We start from the raw sequence: 18161 nt of genomic DNA, 5'->3' as shown, positions 1-18161 counted from the left end.
ATGACAAGTAACCTTCCGAAGGCTTTCTTTCTCAGACTATCTGAGAAGACAGGAATTAAAAAAAAATCCCACAAAATTATCTAGCGTAAAAAAGATGCCCACTGGGCTTTCCTTTGCCTCACATCATTGACAGTGAAATGAGCTTCTTCCAACTTACGTTCGAATTCAAAAAAGTTTAATTATTCACACATACTCACAAGAGCCCTCCCTATATTAAAAAACCATCAAAGGGAATTCAGGATTGTGAATTAAAAAATTGAAATACTGGATAGTTTATAACACTTCCTACACTCCATCATTTCTCCCTTTCATTAAAAAATCTAAACATTTGATATAAATATTATTGTTTTGCTGGGTTTTAGTGCAGTCTCCGTGTCTGAGCAGTATAAACTAGCTGATGGAGAGACTGACGAAAAGACAATTTGAAAGTTACAAATCGATACACAAGACACGGGAGGTAAATAACAATGACTACTGTGTCCTGGGCACTGGTGTAATGGATCAGCAGGTATTACCCCTCTTGGTCTTCACATTATTTTCCAAATGTATATATTAAAGTCTTCTTTTCAGATGAAGAGAGTGAGGCTTCTTAATTAACTCCTTCCTCAAGATTTCTCTGTTAATAAGGGTGTCAGCTATAAGGTTCAAAAGGAGACTGGTCTGGAGCCTGAGAATTTAATAAGCATTTTCTACTTCATCATCCACACATCACCCACTACCTATCCTTTGTCTATCTATCCACTTTCCATCCATCCATCCATCCATCCCTCAATTCAATATCTACCATCCATCCATCCATTCATTCATCGTCTATGCATCCAATATCCATCTACCATTCATCTATCCATCCATCCATCCAATATCCATCTACAATTTATTCATCCATCCCTTCATCCATCCAATATCCATCTACCATTCATCTACCCATTCATTCACGTATCCATCCATCCAATATCCACCCACTATCCATTGGTGAATCTATTTATCCACCCTCACATCCACCAATGCATTCTTCCATTCTTTCCATTAATTAAATAATCAATTTTTGTTGGTAATGCCTCACTATTATATCTTAACTTGCCCCCTTCTCTCTTCATTGTCAATGCTAAAACCTAGATGAACCCACAATCCACTCTTGGCTGGATGACTGAAATGGCCTCCTATCTGGTATTCCTATTTCCATGCTTTCTATTCTAGAGTCCATTTTCATCACAGCTACCAAGGGGCATATTATTTCCCCAAATTCAAGCTCTTAAATATATTGTCATTGTATTTAAAGTACAACTCCAATAAGAGTTTTAAGACTGCTCTGGCTGTCCTTCCCACCACCTCTCCCACAGGTTGCTCTCTGGCTCATGCTATGCCAGCTATGCTGGTCAACTGTTTGTTTATTCCTCAAATAAGCCAGGTACGTTCTTATTTCAGGAGTGTTTCAACTGCTACTATACCTTGAATAGTCTCCCCTTGGATAGCTCCTTCTTTCTCATTATGTAGAACTCAGCTCACATCACCTAATCAGAAGTGCTTTTTCTAATAACTTCAATGAAAGTAGAACCCAGTGAAAGTAGTTGGTCTTCTGTTCATTGTTATACTTTTTCTTTTTAAAAGTGCGTTTACCCCTATCATAAATTATATCATTTAGTTGTCTAATCTCCTTTCCCTAAACTCTTATCTTCCTTATCTGTAGGTATTTGCATGTACTAGAAAATAGGAGGCTTCAGCAAGCTAAAGCAGAACTCAACTCATAAATGGTTATTTCTCACCCACCACCTTCCAGGAAATTCTCTTATCAGTGCTGGGATTTGGCAAAGAACAAGACAGACATAGTCCCTGCTCTCACTGAGCTTACATTATAATGAAGAAAGAGACACACACAATAAAACTAGGATAATTTTAGAGTAGCAAATATAAATAAATAAATAATATATATAAATAAATGCAGTGATGTGACCAGGAATGATGGAAACAGGGCAAGAGGGTGCAACTTCAGATCACCTGATCAAGGAAAGCCTTTCAGAGGTGCCAGCATTTGAGCTGAGGAGAATAAAGAGGAGGAGTCAGCCTCCCAGATAACCAGAGGGTTCCATACAGAGGAAACAGCACGTGCAAAGGCCCTGAGGTAGACACATGCCAGCCTTCTTAAAGGAGTAGAAACGAGGCTAGTAGGGCTGGTGTGGCATAGACATGTGGAGATGGTGAGGGAAGTGGAACAGAATGAGATTAGAAGTGGTTGAGGCTTCTGTGATGATGAAGAGTTTTTTTTTTTTTTTTGAGACGGAGTCTCTCTCTGTCCCAAGGCTAGAGTGCAGTAGCGCGATCTCGTGGTGCGATCTCGGTTTACTGCAACCTCTGCCTCCCTGGTTCAAGTGATTCTCCTGCCTCAGCTTCCCAAGTAGCTGGAACTACAGGCGCATGCCACCATGCCCAGCTAATTTTTGTATTTTTAGTAGAGACGGGGTTTCACCATGTTGGTCAGGCTGGTCTCAAAATCCTGACCTCATGATCCATCCACCTGGGCCTCCCAAAGTGTTGGGATTACAGGCATGAGCCACCATGCCTGGCCAAGAGTTTTTAAGACAAAGTTGGCAGGTTTAGCAAATAACAATATAAGCTACCCATTTAAATTAGAATTTCAGATAAACAAGAAATAAACTTTTAGTATAAGTATGTCCTAAGCATTTTTTATTTGTTGTTAATCTGAAATTCTAATTTAACTGAGTATCCTGTATTTTATCTTGCAGCCCTTTTTAAAGATAACATCTCAAACCTAATCAAGGTGTGGCATATCTCAGCATTCTGGACCTTGTTTCCATTCCCTGATTACGGAGAATAATTCGGAGAAGAAATTTGAACTGGTAATTAATGGAATGATCATTCCATTACCATCTACTTGGAGACAAAAGACATTAGGAAACTGAAAAGTGTATTTATCTCTGGAACATACTAAATAATTATTCCAGGCAATTTACTCTCCTAACTATGTTAAAACTGAGAGGCCATGTGCTTCCCTTAAGGGAGGGACCATATCTAATCCACTTTGTATCTCTTCTATAGCACCCAGCACAGCACCTTGAACATATATAGGTCTTTGGTAAGAAAACAAAAACAAAAACACTAATTAACTGAGAATAAGGAAAGCCAGTTTAGGATTCACCTCACTGTATTCCTATCTCACAGAGACAAAGATCTCAGGGAATCAAACTGTGATTCCTGTCTTTCTCTCTCACTTTTTCCAGCAAATTGTGAAGGAAAAAAAAAAAAAAGAAGCTTCTTTGTTGTAGGCATTACTGATGCTCATTAATATTCTGTTTTCTTCTACTCCCAGGTATGTGTAGAATAACACTTCCTTACCCCCCTGGAAGATGGGGTGGCCATGTGACTTGTTTTCGCCAACAAAAGGTAAAAAGATATGCCCTGTTCCATTCCTCAGGCAAAACACTTAATTCCAGCCTCATGTTGATACGGCGTTGTCATAAGATGGTAGAGCCTCCATCAGTCTGGGCCCCAGAATGATTACGGTGAATAGACTCCTCCCCATTGCACTGGACATGGAACATGAACAAGAGTAAAATCTTTGTCATTTGAAGCACTGAGCTTTTGGGGTTGTTTGTTACCATAGCATAACTGACTGATACACTTAGCTATGGTCTGAACATTTCTGTATGGCCAAAATTTATATCTTGAAACCTAATCTACAATGTGTCAGTAGTACAGGTGGGGCCTTTCAGGACTTCATTAAGTGATGAGGGCAGAGCCCTCATGAATGGGATTAATGTCCTTATGAAAGAAACCCAAGGAATCTTGTTCACCCTTCTGCCATGTGAGTACGCAGCAAGAAAGTGCCATCTATTGAAGCAGACGTGAGCCCTCACCAGACACTGAATCTTCTGGTGCCTTGGTCTTACACTTCCTAGCCTCCAGGACAATAAGTAATAAATTTCCATTGTGGTAAATCACCCACTCAAAGGTATTTTGTGATAGCAGCAGGTAAGAGACTAATGCATAGTCCTAGAGCTTCTGAGACTCTGTAACATGGTAACAATTCAAATAGGTCTTTAGACCTAAGTTAAGCAGTTTCAGAGCCAAAGAACAAATTGTTCATGCCTTTCTGAACATTTGTGGGCAAACAGAATGCTCTGACTCTCCTCCTAGCTCTCTCTTCCTATTTAAGGGTTAACCCCAAGGTACAGACTAAGTGGGAGGGAAGACTGATAGCTTTCCCAGTGTGGCTGAGTATAAATGAGCCTGAAAACACCTTGAGGGCAGGGGCAGGTCATTTTTATTTGCTAGCACATACTTGGATACATGGTGCTCTGGGTACATAGACTGTCTTCTGGAACATCAGTTCAGTATTGTCACTCCTCTACTCAAAGTTCCCCAATGGCTCTTCCATTGGCTCAATGGAAGCAAAAGCCAATAGCTCAATCAGAGCAAAAGCCAAAGTCGATACAATGTCCCTGTGTGTGCTGTAGCTTCAGCCCTTCAGATGAAATTGCACACAAAGACACCATTTTGTTTGACTTTTATTGTATAGAATAGTGTGCTAGGACACGTAATTTTACCTTTTATGCCTGAATATGTGTTACTTTCTATTATATTCTAATATAAAAGTCTGAAATACTTTGAAATTATAATTACAGAGGCAAATCCCAAATCAAGAATGATAGCCAGCCGTATTCATTAGCTATTGCTGTATAACAAACTACCCTAAAATATAGTGGCTGAGAACAATAACATTTATGATTTCTCAGTTTCCGTGGGTCGGGAATTTGGGAAGGTCTTAGCTGGGCAGTTCTGGCTTTGGGTCTCTCATGAGGTTGCAGTCATGATATTGGTTGGAGTTGCAGCCATCAGAAGGCTAGACTGGGTGTGAAAGACTCACTTCCAAGGGAGCTCACTCATGTGGACTTTGGCAGGAGGCCTCAGTACCTCACAATGGGACCTCTCCAAAAAGCTGCTTGAGTGTCCTCGCAACATGCAGCTGGCTGCCCCCAGAGCAAATGATCCAAGAGAGCCAGATGGAAGCCACAGCCTTTAGCCTAGTCTCAAAAGTCATACTCTATTCAATGCGGAAGGGAACTACCCAAAGCCGAGAGTCATGGGGGCAGGGGTCTTTGGGAGCCATCCTGGAGACTGGCTACAGAGCAGAAGATGGTGCAGTCCACGGCGGAGCACACAAAGGAACTGAAAATGGCTTGCCCACACTCTTCATATCCACCTCTACCTTCCTTTTCCTGCAAACAAAGTAAAGTCTGCTCAACAGAGAAAGCTGCTCACTTACGTAGGCTTTCCAAGAAGAAAAATAAATCCTCTCTCTCTCTCTTTCTCTCTCTGTCTGCATAGGGTCCAAATTGTTGGCTAATGTGGCTCTTCTATCTAAGAGAACAAACTCTTCACTTAGTGCAACATTTTGTCCCAAGAAAACTGCCCACTGTAATTGACATGACCAGACTGTCAAATGGTGGATTCGGCATAACCTTTTTCTCTGCTTTGGTGTATGTACAGTGGTTAGTTTCCCTCCCTCTTGCCTTCTTTCTTATGCCATGTTCTAATTCCAAGGCCACACCTTTTACTACCTTCCCCAGTAATTTGTTGCTATCCCCAAGTGCTAAGTATTTACTTAGGGGACCGTGAAAACACCTCTCCTAAGGAGGCTGCTTCATGTTTTATCAGTCTAGTTGACATAATATTCTGCCTGTATCTATATTTCCTGTTTTTCAAAACAGAATTTTCAAGCTAGGCTATCTGTCTCAACTCAGCACTTATCCTCATTCTGTTTGTTGTATATCTTTGGACATTTCTCAAGCACATTGTTTGAAATATGTAGGCATGCAGCCTTAAAAAGAACCTGTTCCTATAAAATGGTCAATAACAACAGCTTTGCTGCTTAACATTATCACTACCCAGACTCACTTACTCCCTCCTAATAGTGTTTGCCGTATCAATGCAACACCATCCATTTGGCTCCCAACCATGACACTATTTCTTGGTGTTTTATAAAACAAGACATTATTCAAAGCCAAAAACCAACACAGAATACCGATAAAGAAGAGCTAACCTGGCAAGAGCAAATAGTCACTTATGTCTGAGGTTAGTCCCAAATCTTCCGGGGATGTTCGTAGTGCAAGGTGCAGAGATTTTGTTGAACAACCCATCATTAATGCTAATAAGAATCTGACATCATGGCCTCTTTTCCAGAAAAGCCTGGTGTCCATCAGGACATGTTCAGGGGAAAATATACCTACCATCTACCTTCCTGCCCATGAGACCAAAATTCACTATTGCCATCCTGGAACCTAGAATTTTTTTAACTTGTTAATGCTGCCTAGGATGGCAAAATAATGCCTCTGGCAACGCTGTATATTTGCTGTTGCCATCTTCACTGACAAATTGCCCAATTTTCTTAGCAAATTCAGCAACAATACCAGTTTTCTGCTAGCAAAATAACCTTCCATTTCATTTTTAAAAAATGGGCTAGAATAGAACGGAGTGAAAGAGGTATCATGTCTCCTACAAAGCCAAGTTCCTAATTTTTAGTTTTCACTAGCCGTGTGTGGGGACTGGTTTTTCATTCCTGATAAATAAAAGTGCTACATTTTACATTTAAACTATTGCTGTCCTCAGACTACTGGCTAAATAATGTCAATAGGAAAGATCTATTGGAACACTTTCTATGTTCATGGGGAATATAGCAGATTTTTTTTTGACCTGCCTGACACACATTCCCCCATAATCTGGTTGTAGCACCCCAACTTTTTTATGGCTGAGATTCTGAGTGGTTGTGTCCAGTAGCACACATTATGGAAACTGTTGCCTTAATTCACCAAAAATGGGAGAAGCATTTTCAAAGAAAGATCTGGATGAAGGGAACAATCTGATTTCAACATTGGTTGTCAGCCTCTGCCAACGAAGAAGCAGGAGAATGAGGATGGAAAGAGACAGTAAACTGTAACAATCCCAGTATTCATCATGATCCATCCCTGATACCAAGACGAAGCCAAAGACTGAAAATTGGGTGTGACCTGAATTGGAACCAAGAGGCAAATGAAAGCAAGAATCATGATCCATCACCAAGGGAAGACCATCTTGCAAACAGTTGACAGTGCCTACCCGCAGAGATGCCTGGGCAGGCAAAATATAAATGTACAACTTACACAAACCACCACCAACCAGCCACTGATGCTGAAATAACTTTCCAGTAAAGTGAAAACCAAGAAATTCTAACTTTGTGCCTTGCCTGCACTCAATCTCCAATACCCCTAATTTAGCTTTGATTTGAATGTTCAAGCCCGGGTTTGCCCTGGGCATGTCTGTGGCTTCTTCCTGGTTCTTACTTGAATGTGGACATGTAGGAAGACTCATAGCTATAGCATGATGTGCAATATGACGTAGGTAGTACAGTGCAGGGAAAAGGACCCTAGGTTCTGGGACTGTGCTGAATCCATACTACCTCCTGCAAAGTGGGCATGTTGGCTAGATCGCTGATCTTCCTGTTCCTCAGTCTCCTCATCTTCGAAAGTCTGAGAGCCCCATCTAGTTCCTGGGGTTTCATGGCTTGAGTGAGACTGGGTATATAAAGGGGCCTGATGCAGAGCAAGTGCTTCTTGACATGGGGTTCCATTTTCCCTTTTCCCAGTCTCTAAGAATTCAATTCAAGCATGTTTCATGTATCAAAAGAGCTAAAAAGATTTTTAAAGTTAGTGCAGAAACTCTTTTGGACAATTAAAACATGAACATAAAGACAAACGTTTGAACACCGCATAGATTTTTTAGCTTGGCTTTTTTTCCATGTCCCTCCAACCCAAAAAGGATGTGTAGTGGACACTTGTGGTTTATTGGCCAGCTAAGTATCCACTCTCCTGTTTTCTGGTGATAGCCTCTTGGCCTTCATTGTAGGAACACCCCTCACTTCCTCTCAGACCATATTAGTCAGGAGAAGCTAAGCCAAATTGCTCTCCAGAGAAGAGCACGTGATTTATGCTTGGGTCTGGAAACTAGCTCAGGTGTGGACATTTGACCTAAGCAGGCCAGTGTAACACAAACCAGGAAGTTTGCTGGTACAGTAGAGAAAAAGAAGCTTACGTTCTATTGGAGTTGCTAAGCCTGGAGCTTCTGGGGACCATCATGAGAGGCTGAATCACCTGACAGTGGAATTAACAGAGAAGAAACCTTAGGTAAATAAGGCTGAGTCCTGACAGCATCATTTGAACTCCGGGATTCAACTGAGGCTGATGTAAAGTCTACTTTTTGTTTTTTTTGCTTTTTGGATACATGAATCAAGTATTTCTTTTTCCATCTTTTTATTAATATTTTCAACTGATTTATGTCTTAGATTATAAAGTTTGTCACTTGTAGAATGTATATAATTGGGTCGTTTCAAAAAGCCACTCTGCTCATCTTTCTACTGTTTGATTAGAGTGTTTAACCCATTTACATGGAATATAATGACTGATAGGATAGAATTGACATCTGCCATTTTGCTATTTGTCTTCTGTATATCTTAAGTCTTTTTTGTTCTTCCATTTCTCCATTACTAACTTCTTTTGTGTTAAATATTTTCTACTTACCATTTCATTTTCCTTGTTGCTTCTTTTACGATATATTTTAAGTTATTTTCTTAGTGGTTGCCCTGGGGATTGCAATTAGCATCTTAACTTAAAACAATCTAATTCAAATTAATGCTAAATTAATTTTAACAGTATACAGAAACTTTGCTTCAAATAAAGCACCATACCCTCCCTCCTCCTTTGTGCTGTGAATGTCATACAAATTACATTTTATGCATTAGAAGGCATTGGCACAGTTTTATCATAATTGCCTTATGTGGTTATTTTTAAAATCAGAAGAAGGAATTATAAAAATATATTTATACTGTCTTTTATGTTTACTAATGTAGTTACCTTTGTTGCTGTGAATCAATAGTTTCTTCCCTTTTTTATTTATTTTTTATTTTTTTAACTTTTTTTTGAGACGGAGTCTCCAACTGTCACACAGGCTTGAGGGCAGTGGCACGATCTTTGCTCACTGCAACCTCCACCTCCTGGGTTCACGCCATTCTCCTGCCTCAGCCTCCCGAGTAGCTGGGACTACAGGCGCCCGCCACAACACCAGGCTAATTTTTTGTATTTTTAGTAGAGAGAGGGTTTCACCGTGTTAGCTAGGATGGTCTTGATCTCCTGACTTCGTGATCTGCCCATCTTGGCCTCCCAAAGTGCTGGGAGGCGTGAGCCACCGTGCCTGGCCGTTTCTTCTTCTTTTTTTTAAAATTTATTTTTAAGTTTGGGGTACATGTGCAGGATGTGAAGGTTTGTTATATAGGTAATCGTATGCAATGGTGGTTTGCTGCAGGTATCAACCCATCACCTAGGTATTAAGCCCAGCACATATTAGCTATTTTTCCTAATGCTCTCCCTCCCCCCACCCCACTCCCTGACAGGCCCCAGTGTGTGTTGTTCCCCTCCCTGTGTCCATGTGTTCTCATTGTTCAGCTCCCACTTATAAGTGAGAACATGCAGTGTTTGGTTTTCTGTTCCTGCATTAGTTTGCTGAGGATGATGGCTTCCAGCTCCATCCATGTCTCTTTATTTTTCTTATAAAAACTTGAAGTTCAATTCCTTAGAACTCAAAGTGTCCTGTGTGATATTGCATGTCATGGGGAGCCACTAAAATGAGCAGTGGGCACAGTGTAGAGTGAGCTCTCTCTTCTATAAACCTGTCTTTCTGCTTTGGGGGCCAGGGACATAATTTCTGTGTAGTCATGTGTTGCTTACCGACAGGGATGTGTCCTGAAAAATATGTTGTTAGGTGACGCCATAGAGCGTGCTTACACAGACCTAAATGATATAGCCTCCTATTTACCTAAACTGTACAGTATAGCCACTTCTGTGTGCCTAAGTTGCAAATCTGTATAGCATGTTACTGTACTGAATGCTGCAGTCAATTTTAACATAATGATGAGTATTTGTGTGTATCGAAACATAGCTAAATATAGAAAAGGTGCAGAAAAAATACAGTATTATAATCATATGGGACCACTGTTGTGTATGTGGTCTGTTGTTGACCAAAATGTCATTATATGGTGCATAACTATATAATGGATTATTATAAGACATTTTTCATTTGGCCTAATCAGTATCCTTTAATTCAGGAGAGCAGAATTTGAATAACTGACATGTGGTCAAGTGAAGCTGGCACAAATTCTTTTCTACTCTGCCTATTGAGTCCAAGTTCCCTCCCCTTGACAAGACTGGCCTCAGTGACTTGCTTGGCCAACAGAATGTGGCAGAAGTAATGTTCTGGAATATCTGAGGCTAGTTCTCAAGAGGCCTTGTGGTTTGGGCCTGGGTCCCCTGGAATGCTCACTCTGGGAGCCCTAAGCTACCATTTGAGTCCTACTACCTTGGTTCTGTGCTAGGGAAGCTATGCAGGTGCTCCAAGTGATAGGCACAGCAGAATCCAGACTTCCAGCCATCCCTGTCAAGTGAGAGAATTGTGGGTGAAGCTGCCTTTTTTTTTTTTTTTTTTTTGGAGACAGAGTCTTGCTCTGTTGCCCAGGCTGGAGTGCAGTGGAGCAATCTCGGCTCACTGCAAGCTCCACCTCCTGTGTTCACGCCATTCTCCTGCCTCAGCCTCCCAAGTAGCTGGGACTACAGGTGCTCTCCACCATGCCCGGCTAATTTTTTGTATTTTTAGTAGAGATGGGGTTTCACCGTGTTAGCCAGGATGGTCTCGATATCCTGACCTTGTGATCCGCCTGCCTCGGCCTCCCAAAGTGATGGGATTACAGGCATGAGCCACCGCGCCCGGCCGGGTGAAGCTGTCTTGGACCATCCATGCCAGCTCATTTGCCAGCTGAATAGCAGCAAATGACCTCTGCCGACATGATATGAGAGAGAAAAAAATGTTCATCTAAGCCTTGTTGGATTCCTGACTCACAAAATCATGAGATATAATATAATAAACACTAGTTATTTGAAGCCACTGTGTATTGGGTACACAGCTTGTTATGCAGCAACATGCTATGTAACAAGGTGATATGACCCCATTCATCTGGCCCAAGCAGAAGGGACCACTAGAAATAATTTAGACTAGGCTGAGTATGGTGGCCTGTAATCCCAGAACTTTGGGAGGTGGAGGCAGGTGGATCACTTGAAGTCAGGAGTTCGAGACCAGCCTGACCAATATGGTGAAACCCCGTCTCTACTACAAATACAAAAAAATTAGCCAGGCGTGGTGGCATGCACCCGTAGTTCCAGCTACTCAGGAGGCTGAGACAGGAGAATTGCTTGAGCTCAGGAGGTGGAGGTTGCAGTGAGCTGAGATCACGCCACTGCACTCCAGCCTGGGTGACAGAGTGAGACACCATCTCAAAAAAAAAAAAAGAAAAAGAAAAAAAAAGAAATTATTTAGACTAGGGGTCTCAAACTCAAATGCCAATAAGTGCTATCTAAGCAGGTGATGCAAGTGAATGATCTGGAGGGAAGGGGAGGACTTGTGCAAACCAAAGAGCATATGTCATGTCTGGAGAGAAAGGCCAATTATTTCTCTAAGGAAACGCAATCCGAGTGTTGCCAGACTTTTCAAGAGCAGTCAGATTTCATGCAAAAACCTGAATTTTTAACTGTTGAGGACTAATTAATAAAAATTATAACACTACTTTGCAAGCCAAGTAACACACACCTGCAGTCCGTACTTTCTCCCCAGCTACTAGTTTCTGATCTCTGATCTGGCTCAACTCCCTCAATTATAGACGACAAAACAGTAGTCTGGGGAGGGAGCATGTGTTGCTCGAGGTTCTACCGTGGATTAATGTTCTGAAAGATCCCGGAGGACAGGTCTTTGCCCCCTGGCTCAGGACTTTTGTCACTGCCCTACACTACTTGGTCAAGACAGAATTCCCAGACAGATGGTCTTCCTAGTGTTCCTTAGGTTTAACTGAAGTGAAAATGATACGGCCTAAGGGCCCATCCAAGCTCTCAGAATGAAACTTCCCAGAATTAGCAGAACTGCAGCCTGTGACTCCTGGGAATGCCTGGGTCATCGTGGGATGGGGCAGGGGAGATATCTCTGACTGCACACCAGGGCTTCACTGAGAGTAGGAGGACATTTTTCGGTTTTATTTCTGCTTGCTAGTAATACTGATGTGTACCCCGCATTTTTATGGTAAGGGAAAGCATATAAACTGATGCCTGAGAGACTCTTGGGCTAAGGATGGTGTCTGGATTTCATCTCATTTTTAAATTTAGAAGCCATAGTAACGTTACAGAACATCATTTGGAAATTGTCATAGTATATATCAAAATCTTGAGAGAGTATAATTAAAAGGAAGAACACACAGGCTGCCAATTGTAAGGACTCTATTGCTAATAATAATCACTAACATGTATTGAGTGCTTACTCTATGTCAGCAACTGTTTTAGAAGCACTTTATAGAAATATACCAATCTTAATAGAGTGATTCCAATAAGGTAAAGCTGGGCTGGTTGAGGAAACTTGACGTGGAGGAGAGTGAAGAGGTTGGGATTAAAGTGAGATAGGAGACCCAGAGGACTTGTTTTCTGTTCACAACCCTGCTGACCAATACAGGATCTGGTCCAGACAAGATAAAGTGAAGAAACCAGCAGATGGCAAAAAACCAATCCCTAGCTGCCCTCATTGCTCATTAGCATAAGATGCTCCCACCAGCACCATGACAGTTTACAAATGCCACGGCCACAACCCTAAAGCTATCACATTTTTCCATAGCAATGATCCAGAAGTTAAAGCTCCTTTCCTAGAAAGTTCTAAATAACCCATTCCTCAATTTGCATTAACCCACCCCTTAATTTGCATGTAATTAAAAGTGGGTTTAAGTGAATATAAATGCAGTTGCCAAGAGCTCGTAAATTGCCAATCCTGGGCCCACTGCCCATGAGTTAGCCCTGCTCCACAAGGAGCAGTACTGTTCAATAAAAGATTGCTGTCTAACACCACCAGCTCACCCTTGAATTCTTTCCTGGGTGATATGGTTTGGCTGTGTCCCCACCCAAATCTCACCTTGAATTATAACTCCCACGATTTCCACGTGTCATGGGAGGGACCCTCCGGGAAGTTAACTGAATCACGGGGGCAGGTCTTTCCCGTGCTGTTCTCATGATAGTGACTAAGTATCACAAGATCTGATGATTTTATAAAGAGGAGTTCCCCTGCACAAACTCTCTCTCTGCCTTCCACCATCCAGGTAAGATGTGACTTTGCTCCTCCTTATTTTCCACCATGATTGTGAGGCCTCTCCAGCCATGTGGAATTGTGAGTCCATTAAACCTCTTTCCTTTATAAATTACCTGGTCTCAGGTATGTCTTTATTAGCAGCATGAGAACAAACTAGTACACGGGTCAAAGCCAAAAACTCTCCCAGGCTAAGCCCCGCAAGCAAAAGGACTTTAGGATCAAGGTTATGAAATCCTAGAACAATATTCTAGGTCTGACAGAATGAGGTTCTATCAATGGAGTTAATTAAAATGTTGACCTTTATTACTTTTGAAGTATACAAGTGGAATAGCAGTTGGTGAATAGATAGGGGAAGAAAACCTGCTTCCTGCACAGGAAAGCTTCCAGGACCCAGGTTTGTATGGTGGAAATCTAGGGACTCCCTATCTAAATCACAAACAGTCTCCACTCTTAGTCCCTTGTCCTAGTGGCCAGGAATTTTGAGGAAAAAACAAGAGAAACAAAAGCAGTTTACTCCCCTCTCTTACAAAGAGTGAAAGAGCACAGCTATTTAGCATTTTGTGAAACTGTGGGAGAACAACATTCAAAGCTAAAAGTCTCCTCTTGCTTTTCCAAGAAGAAATCCCAATGGGATTTCTCGCTTTCCCTAGAGGAGACTTTTAGCTTTCAATGTTATTGTTCTCCCACAATCCTAGAACAATATTCTAGGAAACTGGAAATAGGAAATATTCCCATTTTCATGGAAATTGTGGGAGCTATAATTCAAGATGAAATTTGGGTGGGGACACAGCCAAACCATATCACCCAGGAAAGAATTCATATTTTTGTTTTCCCAAGGGGATACTTTTGGGAGAGTATCTTAGGCTGATGGCATCAGTGTCAAGCAGGTCCCTCCCAGGAATGTTTTCAGTTTCTGTTTTCTTAATTTATTTTAACCCCTTCCTGGCTACATGCAGGGTATTCACAGTTCTGGATATACCTGGATGGTGACTTCTAGGGCAAGGTGAAGAAATAGGTGGGGTTCATTTGTGTACCCACACCATCTGCCAGTCACCACCCTTCTCGGCAGTGCTGGCTTTAGTCATGTCTTGTCCCCTCAGTTCAGAAGAGGGAAGCAAATAAACTAATTCCACTTAAATTCTAATTATCTTAATGTCTTATCCCTCTGTATTAGTCCGTTTTCACGCTGCTGATAAAGACATACCCGAGACTGGGTAATTTATAAAGTAAAAAAGGTTTAATGGACTCACAGTTCCATGTGGCTGGGGAGGCTTCACAATCATGGCAGAAGGTGAAAGGCACATCTTACATGGCGGCAGACAAGACAGAATGAGAGCCAAGTGAAAGGGGTTTCCCCTTATAAAACCATCAGATCTCGTGAGACTTATTCACCACCACAGAACAGTAGGGGGGAACTGCCCCCCATGATTCAATCATCTCCCACTGGGTCCCTCCCACAACATGAGGGAATTATGGGAGCTATAATTCAAGATGAGATTTGTGTGGGGACACAGTCAAACCATATCACCCTCCCAGAAATTTTGAACCCTGTGAAAGAGATGACAGCCAGGAAAGGGTAATGCTGAGCTCAAGGGCAGACTCTGTTGCTGGATTCCAGGTCCCAGTGAGGAAATGGGATTTCTGTGGGGTTAAAAAGCAGTGACAAGTTTCACAAGGCTCCAAAACTTATAGCCACCATAGTGACAGACAAAAAGTTCAACTAGCCAGCCTGGTTACGGCAGGCAGACCACAGCGAAGGGTCCAGATACTCTAGGTTCGAGCCTGGCCTCTGTCCTTAGCATGCTGCATGGGCTCAGGAAAGCTCTTTCACATTTCTGAGACTCAGCTCTCAGAAGGAAAAATGAGTATAAACTCCTTATCTTGAAGATATTTTGTGCTTTAATGAGATCAAATTCGTGATTAGATCAGACTTGCTGAAATGCTCTTGGTGAATTGTAAAATGCCATGGGAAAGTGAAGTATCTCTATGTTTCCAAGGAGCCTCTATTTCTGATTTTCTGACCAAAGGACCCTGATGAGGAAGGGACTCATTATCTTCTTCAGTCACCCATGGGACTTCTGGTTGATGTGTGGGGATGATGGGGTGTCCCAGACAGTGACTTAAAGTACATTAGGGGAAAGATTGTCATAGAGGAGGAGAGGAGTGTCCCAGGCCTGCAGTAATTACTGAGTGATCAGGGCACAGGCTCACAAACATGCCTGGGGAAACTTGTTTGGGGTCTAAGATGAGTCTGGTGCTGGTGGCCCTGGAAGGCTGAGCAGAGCCAGAGAGAGAAGCCAACATCCCCAGGGAGTGAACAGCCCCAAGCCTGGATCCTCACCGCCTTGCTCAAGCTCCTGGCTGCTGCCAAGCTGTGTGTAGGGCCTGCCAGCTGGGCTGAGCACACTTGCCCATGTGAATGAGAGAAGCCTCAGACAATGCCCAGTGCCTTGGGAGCAGCTTCGTGGGGCTGCCCAAGCCCGACATCCAGCATGGAGCTGGTTAGAAAAGCCAGAGGGAAACTATGTGTCCCAGGGTTCTTGGCCAGATGGCGTCTTGTGGGTTACAGGTGCCCTTTGCTACCTGTCAGAATGGTGATGCTACAGCAATGCAGAGACACAGTGCCAGCCGACCAGGCCCAGGCTTGGGCATCCAAATACCTTCCAGGATCAGAAATCCAGGAGCGGGAGATAAGCTTCTATTAATTGATCGGAGCTGGTGGGTAAGAGAAAACTGATTTGCCATTTCTGCTCTGATGGTATCACGTGCCTAAGGCTTACTCTACTTGTTAAGTATTTATTACTCAGGTGGCTTTGGTTTCCATGGGATCACATGAATGCAAGAAAGAAAGACAGAGAAAAAAAATCCCACAGAAATTAAAACATGGGTGACAGCAGCCAAAATCTTGCCTTTCTTCCCTTTCTTCCTTTCTATTGTGCAAATACCACCCAATGATTCTGTATACAGATGCTATTTAAGTGTATGTTTCTGTTGCAATAGACAAGGGCCCTTGTTTGCCCTTGGAGGTTAGAACATTCCAGTTCTTCCATTGCTCTAGGCATACTGGACCAGCATCTCCTGCTGTGGCTTACATTTGGCTTGTGAGTTGCTACTCACCCGTCTAGTGCCCGGGGGAGAGATGGTTAATTGGTTGTGGCATGCTTTCCCGATAGGCTGGAACCCAGCCTCAGAATCCTTTATGACGCAGCAGTCCAGGCAGCCAATACCAATTGATTGCAATTGGGATAATAGATAAAAATGATGCGCCATCTTTGATTTAAATCCTCTCTACCCCACGTTAATCTGATTGGGGGAAGAGTGCAGAGCTGCCTTTTTTTTTTCCCCTTGGCCACAATTTCTGCCTCACATTAATCACACAAAGAGCCTTAGCTCACTATGGAAAAGCAAAAGATGCTGGAAACTACACATTCATACACATATGGGCTTGTGTAAATGTGCGTGGGCATGTACACACACACACACACACGCACACACACCATATCCCTTTGAATCTTAACTCCTAGGCCAGCAGGAGGTCTGCCATAGCAGGGTAGGGGGAAATGGCAAAGTATATGAAGATACCCCCCTAGTGAGAACAGGAAGCCTGCATGTTCAGTGGTGTCTATTTCTCTCTGGATTTAAGCTGAGGAAATGGGCCAAAGCTTGGGGTAGTCCGATCACTGAAGCTGCCAGGCAGGAAGCAAGTAACAGGGCCACCCAGTTTGACAAACAAAAAGGAAACAAGGGTTGCCATAGTTTCCCTCTTCTTCAAGTTTGGATTTTTTCAGAGTTGGCTAACTTAAGACCCTCCAAAGACTGAGTCCAATTTTAAGTTAGATGTGTTTCTAGGATTATTTCTTCACTCATTCATTCAACAAATATTTATTGAATATGGAAAAAAAGTATCATTTTACCTAAATTCTTCATAATCATGGCACCCATTGTGCTAAAATATCCCATCATGGGCACGGAGTCTCTGACCCCATGAATAATAAATTTAAATGAAGTGTCTGCCACTTCCAAATGTTCTTGACAAAATGAGTACCCTTGAACGCCACCGGTAAATGTAAGTTAACATGTTTGAACAGAAGTTTTTGGAAAGATTATGAGCCATAAGTGGAGGTCCCAGCACCTTTACAGCAGCAGACTCTCCTCAAGAGCCTCCCCAGAGAAAAGGGGCTACTCAGACCATCCTGTGGCTGAAATTTATTCTATCTCTAAGACAAGAACAAGACAAGAATAACCACCATTACCATTGCTGTTTGTCATAGCACTGGCCAAGATTACAGGGAAAAGAAAGAAAGAAGAGATGGAAGAATTGAAAGGGAAAAAATAAAACCGCCATTACTTTCAGAAGAGATTACTTTGTACCTAGAAAGACCATGATAATCAACAAACTATTAGAACTGATGAAGAGTTTAGCATAGTTGTTAGAAATATGGTAAGCGCTCAATGAATAAAGAGTTTAGCAAGGTTGCTAGAAATATGATAAACTCAACCATTAGAATTTTTTATAGCATCAATAATCAAATAGACAGTTTTATAAAAAATGAGATGCCATTCACAATATCAACAAAAACTATAACATAATTGAGAATTTGTTTAAGAATATACTACACGTCAGCAGGGCGTGGTGGCTCACGCCTGTACTTCCAGCACTTTGGGAGGCCGAGGCAGGGGGATCATGAGGTCAGAAGATGGAGACCATCCTGGCTAACACGGTGAAACCCTGTCTCTACTAAACACACAGACACACAAATTGGCCAGGCATGGTGGCGGGCACCTGTAGTCCCAGCTACTCTGGAGGCTGAGGCAGGAGAATGGCGTGAACACGGGAGGCAGAGCTTGCAGTGAGCCAAGATTGCGCCACTGCACTCCAGCCTGGGTGACAGAGTGAGACTCTGTCTTAAAACAAAACAAACAAACAAACAAACGAATAAAAAAAGAGAATA

At 42.3% G+C, this 18161-nt stretch overlaps 1 protein-coding gene across 3 annotated transcripts in view; it reads right to left on the bottom strand.

Annotated features, from left to right (window-relative positions):
• Positions 1 to 18161, bottom strand: part of KAZN (kazrin, periplakin interacting protein) — a 1203323-nt gene that overhangs the window by 629219 nt on the left and 555943 nt on the right. The window lies entirely within an intron of this gene.

Source organism: Nomascus leucogenys, chromosome 24, assembly GCF_006542625.1.
Source record: "Nomascus leucogenys isolate Asia chromosome 24, Asia_NLE_v1, whole genome shotgun sequence".
Lineage (NCBI taxonomy): Eukaryota > Metazoa > Chordata > Mammalia > Primates > Hylobatidae > Nomascus > Nomascus leucogenys.
This window is presented reverse-complemented; position numbering and strand designations above follow the sequence as displayed.